General features: G+C 40.9%; 1 non-coding gene across 1 annotated transcript; it reads right to left on the reverse strand.

Annotated features, from left to right (window-relative positions):
* Positions 1-8,752: 8,752 nt before the first annotated feature.
* LOC111560360 lies at positions 8,753-8,916 on the reverse strand. The gene has a single exon (XR_002742105.1). It is a non-coding gene; the product is annotated as a U1 spliceosomal RNA (small nuclear RNA).
* Positions 8,917-9,285: the final 369 nt, after the last annotated feature.

Genomic DNA, 9,285 nt, shown 5'->3' on the forward strand with positions numbered 1-9,285 from the left:
CCACTAAGAAAGAAAGAAATACTTGCTAATTAGACTGTAATACCAACTTAAAAAAATGTTTGAAAATACTCCTTCCAACTGACTTAGATGTTTTAAAGTCACACATCATTCTTAACATAAATACATGCATACATAAAAAGGAAAATATCAGGTTAGGTATTCCTAAAATGTTTTTCATGCCAAGTCTGAGTCTTCTGAATCACTTTTAAATCCTCGGTCAAAATATCTGTGTTCCTTCACATAATATCATTCTCTGTGCTGTCAGGGGCAATGGGCATGTAAAATGTCAATGTCAAATCATAGTGTAAATTTCTGAAGACACTGTAGACGACCTGGAGACTCAGCACAGGTGGGCCACCCATGCCGCATCTCGATTGAAACGCCGCATGAACAGCTATGACAGGTCTGTACCTGTGCCAGAAATGACAACTCGTTCATGACTGCCATCAGGCCAGCAGTAACTGTAAGTTGCATCCCAAGTGAAGGAACGTTTAAGTGTGCAAAAAGAAATGTGTATCTTAGAATCCATGAATTGGTAATAAAAGTTTACACTTGTTGTTTTAAGAGGATGGGTTTGATTCCCAGGAAACTTTTCAAAGATTGTTGAAAAACCGTGCCTCATCCCATTAGTCAGAAGGTACACAGCAAAGCTCTGGCCTCTTCCAAGAACTTGACAGTTCCTCCTATCAGGACATGCTGGAGGATCAGAAGATTCCAGAGGGGAGAGCCAGTCTCAGGAGAGGATGGCTGCTCATGGGATGTGTTTTACATTCACCCAAAGTGTTGTCCCCTTAAATGAGTCATTTATTTGTGTGATGGCATTGTCATTCTCCGTTAAAATACAAATACCCTTAAAAAGGTCATTCAGTATCACTGTCTGATTAATGATTTCTCCCTTTTAGAGTGGAGTTTGCCAAAAGTTTATTTAAAGGAGCCAACCCTTTAAACCACACCATTTTTTTAAAGTAATCTCTATGCCCAAAGTGGGGCTCAAACTTATGACCCTGAGATCAAGAGTCACATGCTCTACCAACTGAGCCAGCCAGGCACCCCTCTGAAGGATCCAGCTTTTTAAAAAGAAAAATCTTGGGGTGTCTGAGTGGCTCAGTCAGTTAAGCATTGACTTTGGCTCAGGCCATGATCTCATGGTTCGTGGGTTCAAGCTCCACGTTGGGCTCTGTGCTGACAGCTCAGAGCCTGGAGCCTACTTCAGATTCTGTGTCTGCCTCTCTCTGCCCCTCCGCTGTTCGTGCTCCGTCTCTTTCTCTCTCTCGGAAATAAACATTAAAAAAGAAAAAGAAAAAAGAAAAGGAAAAGTCTCTGAATGTTTCGATAGCATAAAGCTTAGATCATAAAAGACCACATATCGTATGATTCCATTTACATAAAATGCCCACAGTGGGCAAATGTCTAAAGACAGAAAGTAGATTAGTAATTGCCAAGGGCTGAGGGTGGGGATGACCGGTAATGGGTCCAGGGTTTCTTTTTGGAGACTTAAAACTGTTCTAAAATTAGATTGTGGTGATGGTTGCCCAACTCTGTGAGTATACTAAAAACACTGACTTGTACACCTTAAGTGGGTGAATTGTATAGTATATGAATTATATCTCAACAAGGAATTTAAAAAAAGACACTTATCAGAATGTGTTCGTGTGTGTTAAATAACCTAACCAGAAGTTCTTTTACACTTATCCCAAGGATATATATTTAATAAAAACTTAGGTTTATTTTGTCCAAAGCAAAGCAGAATGCTAGGGACTATGGCAAAAAAGAAGTGATCTCTCCTTGGAGGAACCCATAATCAAGGAGGAACAGGAGAGAGACGTATACGTAAATAACTGGGGACAGGGGAAATATTCTGAGAGAACTGAGGACATTTGGGTGAACTCAGGATCTGACTTGGCCTCAAAGGCATTGGACTTTGATAGGTAGGTGTGGGGAGATAGGAACAGGGGCAGAGGTGAAATAAGAAATGTTTCAGGTCCTCTGCAAGCTGAGAGAGGCTCTTGGCAAGAGGCCCCAGTCCAGGTGAGTTGATGGGTCCAAACCACCAAGAGCTCCTCCAGACAGAGTTTAAGAATTGATGAGCCAGAGAGAGTGAGGGTCAGTGGAGTGAAACCAGAGAAGGTTCTGAGACTGAGTGGGGAAATGGTGTCCCCAGTGTGAAAGGAGCAGGAGCCCTGCGCAAGGTCACTCAGCTGCTGGGACAGATTCTGAACTCAAATCCGGGTTTCCTAACTCTCATCTCAGTCATCCCTCCCCTCGAATTACTGTCATAACACATTCTGTGCCATCGCCGCACCCGCCGTTCGTGGTCCTGGGAGACTGTAGCCCAGTGGAAAAGTGCAAGCTTCAGAGAGGTGGAAGACAGAAGTCAAAGAGACAGTGAAGTAAGAACCCACTCTTAGTCCTTTTCCTTATTTCTTCAACCTCTCTTTCTTAACCTTAGGATCAGAAGCACTCATGTTCCAAGAGCACCCATTCCTGTCCCACCGACCCCTGTTCTTTACGGGATGCTGTTGACCCCGTCTGCCCATTCTGGAAGCTTGACTGCAACTAACAGTAGGATTTGTGAAGGACAGCTTTCTTTCTTTCACAAAATCCCTAGATTGTTTTTTTTTTCTTTAATTTAGGAATTTATTAAAAAAAAAACTCAGATAAGTTTGAGATTGATCGAATCCATACTTTGGTAACGAGCAATACAAAGTCAACAAACTGTCGACCCAGTCAAAATTTACATATACTAAACGTATAAAAATACACAGAACAGTTCCGGTGTTGACTTTTATTCCGTCCTTACTGAGCATTTCATGTGATTCTTAACCAGATTTCACTGAGGCCACTGTGTCTGTGTTGGTCGTCAGGCTCTTTTCTTTCTCTTTCCCTGGATATTTTCATTAAGTAATCCCCTACTAGGCTCCATGCCGCTCCTCATCCATGCTTGTTGTCATCAAAATGGCTATTTCCTCCCATGAAACCTTTTCATTTTCTTTCTCCATCTGCAGTGGCCCAAAGTGCTCCTTTTAAGAACAGAATCCTCGTCAACTGTGTTTCTCTCATAGGCCAGCTATGTATGCATGTGGAGCAGGAGGCAAGTGTTTCCTCCAGCGGCCACCTGTTATCCAGGAAATTCTCCCTCCACCACCCCCTCTCTCAAGTGATTCTTTGCTCTGTGTTGAGCCGTCCCTGTAAGCTCTCAGAGAAGCAGAGAGGATGTTTATAACTTCTTGTTTTAGTACTCACTTAAAAAAAATCTCTATCCGGCTCAGAAGTCATTGGCTGATGTAAATACCCTGGTTTTGCTCTTCTCCCTTCTCTGGGTAGCCTCTGCTCAGCTTCTGTTCTTAGTACGGGCAACTTAACTCCCTGTAGTGGTAACCTTGCTCGCTTCCTCTGCAGAGGAGGAGCAGAGAGAGAAGGAGAGAGAAAATCCCAAACAGGCTCCGTGCTGTCAGTGCAGAGCCTGATACAGGGCTCGATCTCATGACTGTGAGGTCATGATCTGAGCCGAAATCAAGAGTTGGAGGTTCAACCAACTGAGCCACTCAGGTGCCCCAGGGATAGCACTATTTAAAGGAAAAGCCGAAAGGTTATGGGAAGCCTCACTTGGCCTCCCATCCCAGCTCTCTTTAGTCCTGATTTTGTATCTGAACTATTTCCTTCTTTGATCAGTAGATGCATGCTAATATAATACTATAACCATAGATGCCTAATTAATTCAGGCAAAAAATACTCCTATCCATCTGTACCATCATGGTGGATAATCAAAAATTTGCACACTTGTTTTTATTAAGTAAAAGAATAGTGTAAAATTAACTTGCTTTCTAATTCCGCAATATTACTCACAGAAAATTCCATTGCTTCAAAATATTTGATTACATTGGCTAATTCACACTATGTGATATTTTATATTGTTTACCAAATTATCACATTGGAGGAAGTCCAAGCCAGATGCTTTTAAAAAATGCATTCTTCACAAACCAGGAAAAGATCCCAAACTCTGAGAGAATCCCAGATGTTTGAACATTTTATCTGAACCAGTTCTGTGATGATAAAACCCTCTTGTCCTTCATTTTGTTACATCAAATGACTTCTTTATTGTGACTGATAATTGAACAAGAGCAGCTTTGGCTAATGCCATTGTGGACATTATCTCTTCCCATAAACACCAGCAGAAGAAAGTTTCGGATTATTATGAATGGTCATGCTCTTTGACTCTTTCATGATTATTTCTACTTTTTGTATCTTCAGTTTAACATTCCCAACAAATACACAAATACTACCTTTCTTTGCTTATAGGCCAGGTCATGGAGAGCACTGTTACTTAAAATTATTTTAGGGGTGCCTGGCTGGCTCAGTCAGTAGAGCAAGTGACTCTTGATCTTGGGGTTGTGAGTTCGAGCCCCACGTTGGGTGTGGAGATTACTTAAAATAAAATCTTTAAAAAAATAATAAAAGTAATTTATTGACTTGCATCTCAAATGATGATAAACTTGAAGACTTCCAGGGGCACCTGAGTGGCTCCGTCAGTTAGGCTTCTGACTTTGGCTCAGGTCATGATCTTACAGTTCATGAGTCCAAGCCCCACATCAGGGCTCTGTGCTGACAGCGCGGAGCCTGGAGCCTGCTTCAGATTCTGTGTCTCCCTCTCTCTCTCTCAAAAGTAAATAAACACTAAAAAATTTTTTTTAAAAATTTGAAGACTTCCAAGCAACAAAAATATTTAAACAATTTTGTTTTAAGTTTAAATAGCTCCCCTCCTTTTTCAAGGCCAATTATCTTGTGTTCCCATTTTGTATTCATTTAACAAATATCCATATACTATTAACTAGTGAAAAGATAAGTGGAAGAAGCAGTAATGGTCAACAAAGAAAAAATGCATGATTAAGTATGTGGTAAATGTTATAAATTAAAAGGTGCAGTGGGATATTAATGGTGTGTGTATGCGTGTAGTTAGGTAAAGGGAGGCCTCTTGGAGGAGGTCACACTGAAACTAAGGCCTGAAGAATGAACAGAAGGTAGGCAAAGAGAAGGGAAGCAGGGTCTTAAATAGAAGGAACAGTAAGTACACGTCCTTGAAGCAGAAAAGAGGTTGTTATATTCAGTTGGAGAAAGGATTTCAATGTGGCCAAGATGTGCAGGACAAGGGAACAAATAGGACAAGATAGGATACATGGGGCCCGAAGTTTAGATCTTCCTTGGAAGCACAATCTGTTAAGGTTATCAAACAATGGCGTATCATGATGATTCAATCCATGTTTTAAAAAAAATTACTCTGGTTATCTTTTGGTAGGAACGGGGAAGCCAGGCCACTACTACAGTGATCCAGGAAAGAGTGGAGAATGGCTTATAATTAGAGAGAAACTTTTGGGAAATGAGAAATACTCAAGGAAGTAGAAACGGCAAGATTTATTGAAAGTGAGAGAAAAGAGGGAGGGAGAAATCCAGTATGACAGGGGATTTTGGATTTAGTGACTGGATGGAAGAGGGTACTACTCAGTAAGATGGAGGAAAACTAGGAGAGGGAATGTTCTGGAGTGGGGATTGGGTTGGATCAAGAGTTTTATTTTGGAGATATTGACTTTGAGATGCCTGTTAGGAAAGTTCTGTATTCCTAAGAATGGTCATGCTCTAAGACACTTCTGTGATTATTTCTTTTTCCTTTTTTTTTTTTTTTTTTTGAAGGAGCTGGAAGTTTATTGATTACACTGTAAGGGAGCAGTGGGCAGGACAGCAACGCAGAGACTGTCTGCTGTGATTATTTCCATCAGCATCTTCAAACTGGGGAAATGGCCGAAGCAATCTGATCAGTAAATTGAATGTATGGAGTATATGAACTTAGAGGAGAGGCTTGGGGAAGTATTTAAAACCATGGGTGTAGGGGCGCCTGGGTGGCGCAGTCGGTTAAGCGTCCGACTTCAGCCAGGTCACGATCTCGCGGTCCGTGAATTCGAGCCCCGCATCGGGCTCTGGGCTGATGGCTCAGAGCCTGGAGCCTGTTTCCGATTCTGTGTCTCCCTCTCTCTCTGCCCCTCCCCCGTTCATGCTCTGTCTCTCTCTGTCCCAAAAATAAATAAACGTTGAAAAAAAAATTTTAAAAATAAAAAAATAAATAAATAAAACCATGGGTGTAGATGAAATGCCCTAGGGAGTGGATATTATGAAGGAAGAAATTACAATTAGGCCTCCAGACTGGTGAGCCACTAAATTCTACTGAAAGCATTATTACGCTGTAGGTTAACTAACTTGGATTTAAATTTAAAAAAATAAAATCTTTTTTAAAATTTTTTTTTTTCAACGTTTATTTATTTTTGGGACAGAGAGAGACAGAGCATGAACGGGGGAGGGGCAGAGAGAGAGGGAGACACAGAATCGGAAACAGGCTCCAGGCTCTGAGCCATCAGCCCAGAGCCTGACGCGGGGCTCGAACTCACGGACCGCGAGATTGTGACCTGGCTGAAGTCGGATGCTTAACCGACTGCGCCACCCAGGCGCCCCTAAAAAAATAAAATCTTTTGATAAAATGTCAAAACACTTCAAAGATCTTGTGCATGTATTCATTTACCTTTGTTCCTTGGCACTTTATGTTTCTTATTGCCCTTAAAAATGAGGTTTTACTTTAAAAATTTACATTGATAAACAAGTCACAGGGATGAAAAGTACAGTATAGGGAATGCAGTCAATAATATTATAATAACTTTGTACGGTGACGGTGGGTAACTATACTTACTGTGATGAGCATTTTGTAACGTATGTAATTATCAGATCACTGTTGTACACCTGAAACTAATGTAATATTATATGCCAACTGTACTTCAATTAAAAGTAGAAGGAAAAATTTTAAAGAATGAAGAAGGTATTGAGGAAGGCAAGTCAGCAAAGAGGACCGAAGAGTGGCTGAAGCAGGAAGGGTGCCAGGAGAATGTGGAGTCAGGCAGGAGAGTGTTTTGAGAAGGTGGAGGTGGCTGCTCATTTCGGGAGGAGCAATTTTAATGAACTGGTGGAAGCTGAAGCCATAGGCGAACTTGGGAGCACCCAAAGGTCACGGTGGTTTTAAATGCCTGTTTAATCCAACTGTGTATAAAGTTTAGTTTACAAACTAAAATCCCACGAACCGCACAGGCCCCAAAGTCAAGCAAAATGTCAAACGTCCTGCAGAACCTTCATTCCTAGAAAGAAAGAGAAAGAACAGAACACCTGCAGAACTTGTAACATAAAAGATTTGGTAATGTACATAGTAAATTTCAGTAACCAAGTCAAAGAACGGACATTTTGTTGTTTTTGTTGTTGAAGTGGGTGGATTTATTTACTGTTAAATATTCCTGCATAAAATGTAGGTGCACTATGAGTGCAACTCTATGTGAATCATGCATATAGGAGGTAACACGCAATAATGAAGTTTAATCATTCACAAGATTAAAAATATTATGTTTCTATTCCTATTCTATTATCTTTTTCTAAAAGAATGAGAACGGTTTGTTTCCTGTGACATGAAAAGTAAGGAACTGAGGTTTCTATAGTTTCTGCTCAACGGGTATACATTTTTTGGCTGATGGGAACTTCCCAGACCAGACAGGTATGAAACCACCCCAGACCACACGGTGAGGCAGTGGGAGGAGTTGTAACAGGTCTTCCTCATTGGCGTGCATATTTTTTTCCACCGTTCCTTTAGCATTACAAAATAACCAACTCCTGAAGCTCTAAAATCAACTTTTCATCTTACTCCCTAACTTCTCTGTGACAAGATCAGAGTTGGCTATAAAAGCATTATTTATCTGCATAATTTCCTACTTTGATTTGTACACCTGAGCATGATTCCCTGGGTTTGTTTCTCGGGATGGTTGGAGTGGCTGGACCACCGTGGCTTCCCTGGCTGCTGTCCAGGCCCCAGCTGTACTGCATGTAGGCGGAAATGAAGGATGGGAGAGGGTGGGGGAAGGGAGAAGCAGTTGCCTTAATGCTGTCAGCTAATACTTCGTTACTTCGTTATTGGCATCTTCCCACCACGGGCCAGCAGAAAGAATCTCAATTTAGTGCCTGAGGTCAAAGGTGGGGTTGGGCAAAAGAAGCAAGGAGCAAAAAAGCAAGGTGGATTGATCTTCGCCAACCTCTCAGCCTGGTGCTTGCTGAGGTCAATCTTTAACATCAATTTTTACTTACTAAGCATTTATCGAGTGCTTTGGATAGTCACCGTGCTTGCTGCTGGCCAGATTCTTAAAACACCTCACTGTGATGATCAATTATGAGAGACAAAACAATATTGGGATATGTGTCCTTTTGAAATGCAAATAACTCTGAGAAAAGTGATAAAAATTGCCACTGCTTTTGTAAAATTCAGAAACTCAGACCTTGCTCCTCTGAGCCCCATTTAACACCTTTTGCACACTCTACCCACTCAATTAGAGGAAACTGGCAAGATGAAAGGCACAGAGCTTGCAGATTAAAATATATCTCAAGAACCCTTTCCATGCTCCAAGGTAGAAATTATTCATAGAATTATAGATGAACAAATCTCCCTCTTTTAACTTTAAAAAACTGTTTAGAATACTTTTTTTTTGTACTAGAGTCAAATTATTACTTCTTCCCCATTTTAAATTTGTTTTATTTTAGAACCAGCTACTTCTCCTCTCAGTTACTGTGACATCCATTTATATTCAAAAGAATATAACCTAAGATCAGGTAGCATTGATGTTATTTGAAAGATTTATCATTTACTTGCATTGAGAAAAGACGCAGTTTTTTTTTTTTTTTTTAGGGGAAAGCGCGAAAGCAGTCCCCCATTACCACAAATTATGCAGTCGAGTTTCCCACATTTGGGGAAATCGCAGGGGTCAGCACATCCGGAATGCAATGGATAAGCCTCGCCCTGGGAAAACCACCTTCGTGATCATGGTATCTCCCCTGCCAGGTAAGTATCGAGAAAAGACGCAGTTTTTAAACGTCACGTTCAAAATGTGTGTAAACATCTTGAAGGAGTCCCTCCATGATGACATTACACATTCTCTTTTGGAATAACCTGATTTTAAAGCTCATTCCTCCGCTATGACATTTCTTAATGTTCTCTTTGCACAAAAGATTCTTAGAAGGATGAAGAGGGAAAAAAAGCCCACTTTTTAAAAAGTCTAACAAGATGTTTCATGAAAGGGTAGAATAAAGGCAAAATCACATGTGATCCAGAGGCCTCAATTAAGCCTTTCTGAGCCTCAATTTCCTCTTCTGTATAATGGGGGATAATGATAGCACCCACGTCCTGGGTTTACTGTGAACTGTGCAAGAGATGGCAAC

Source organism: Felis catus, chromosome B1 (genome assembly GCF_018350175.1).
Source record: "Felis catus isolate Fca126 chromosome B1, F.catus_Fca126_mat1.0, whole genome shotgun sequence".
NCBI lineage: Eukaryota > Metazoa > Chordata > Mammalia > Carnivora > Felidae > Felis > Felis catus.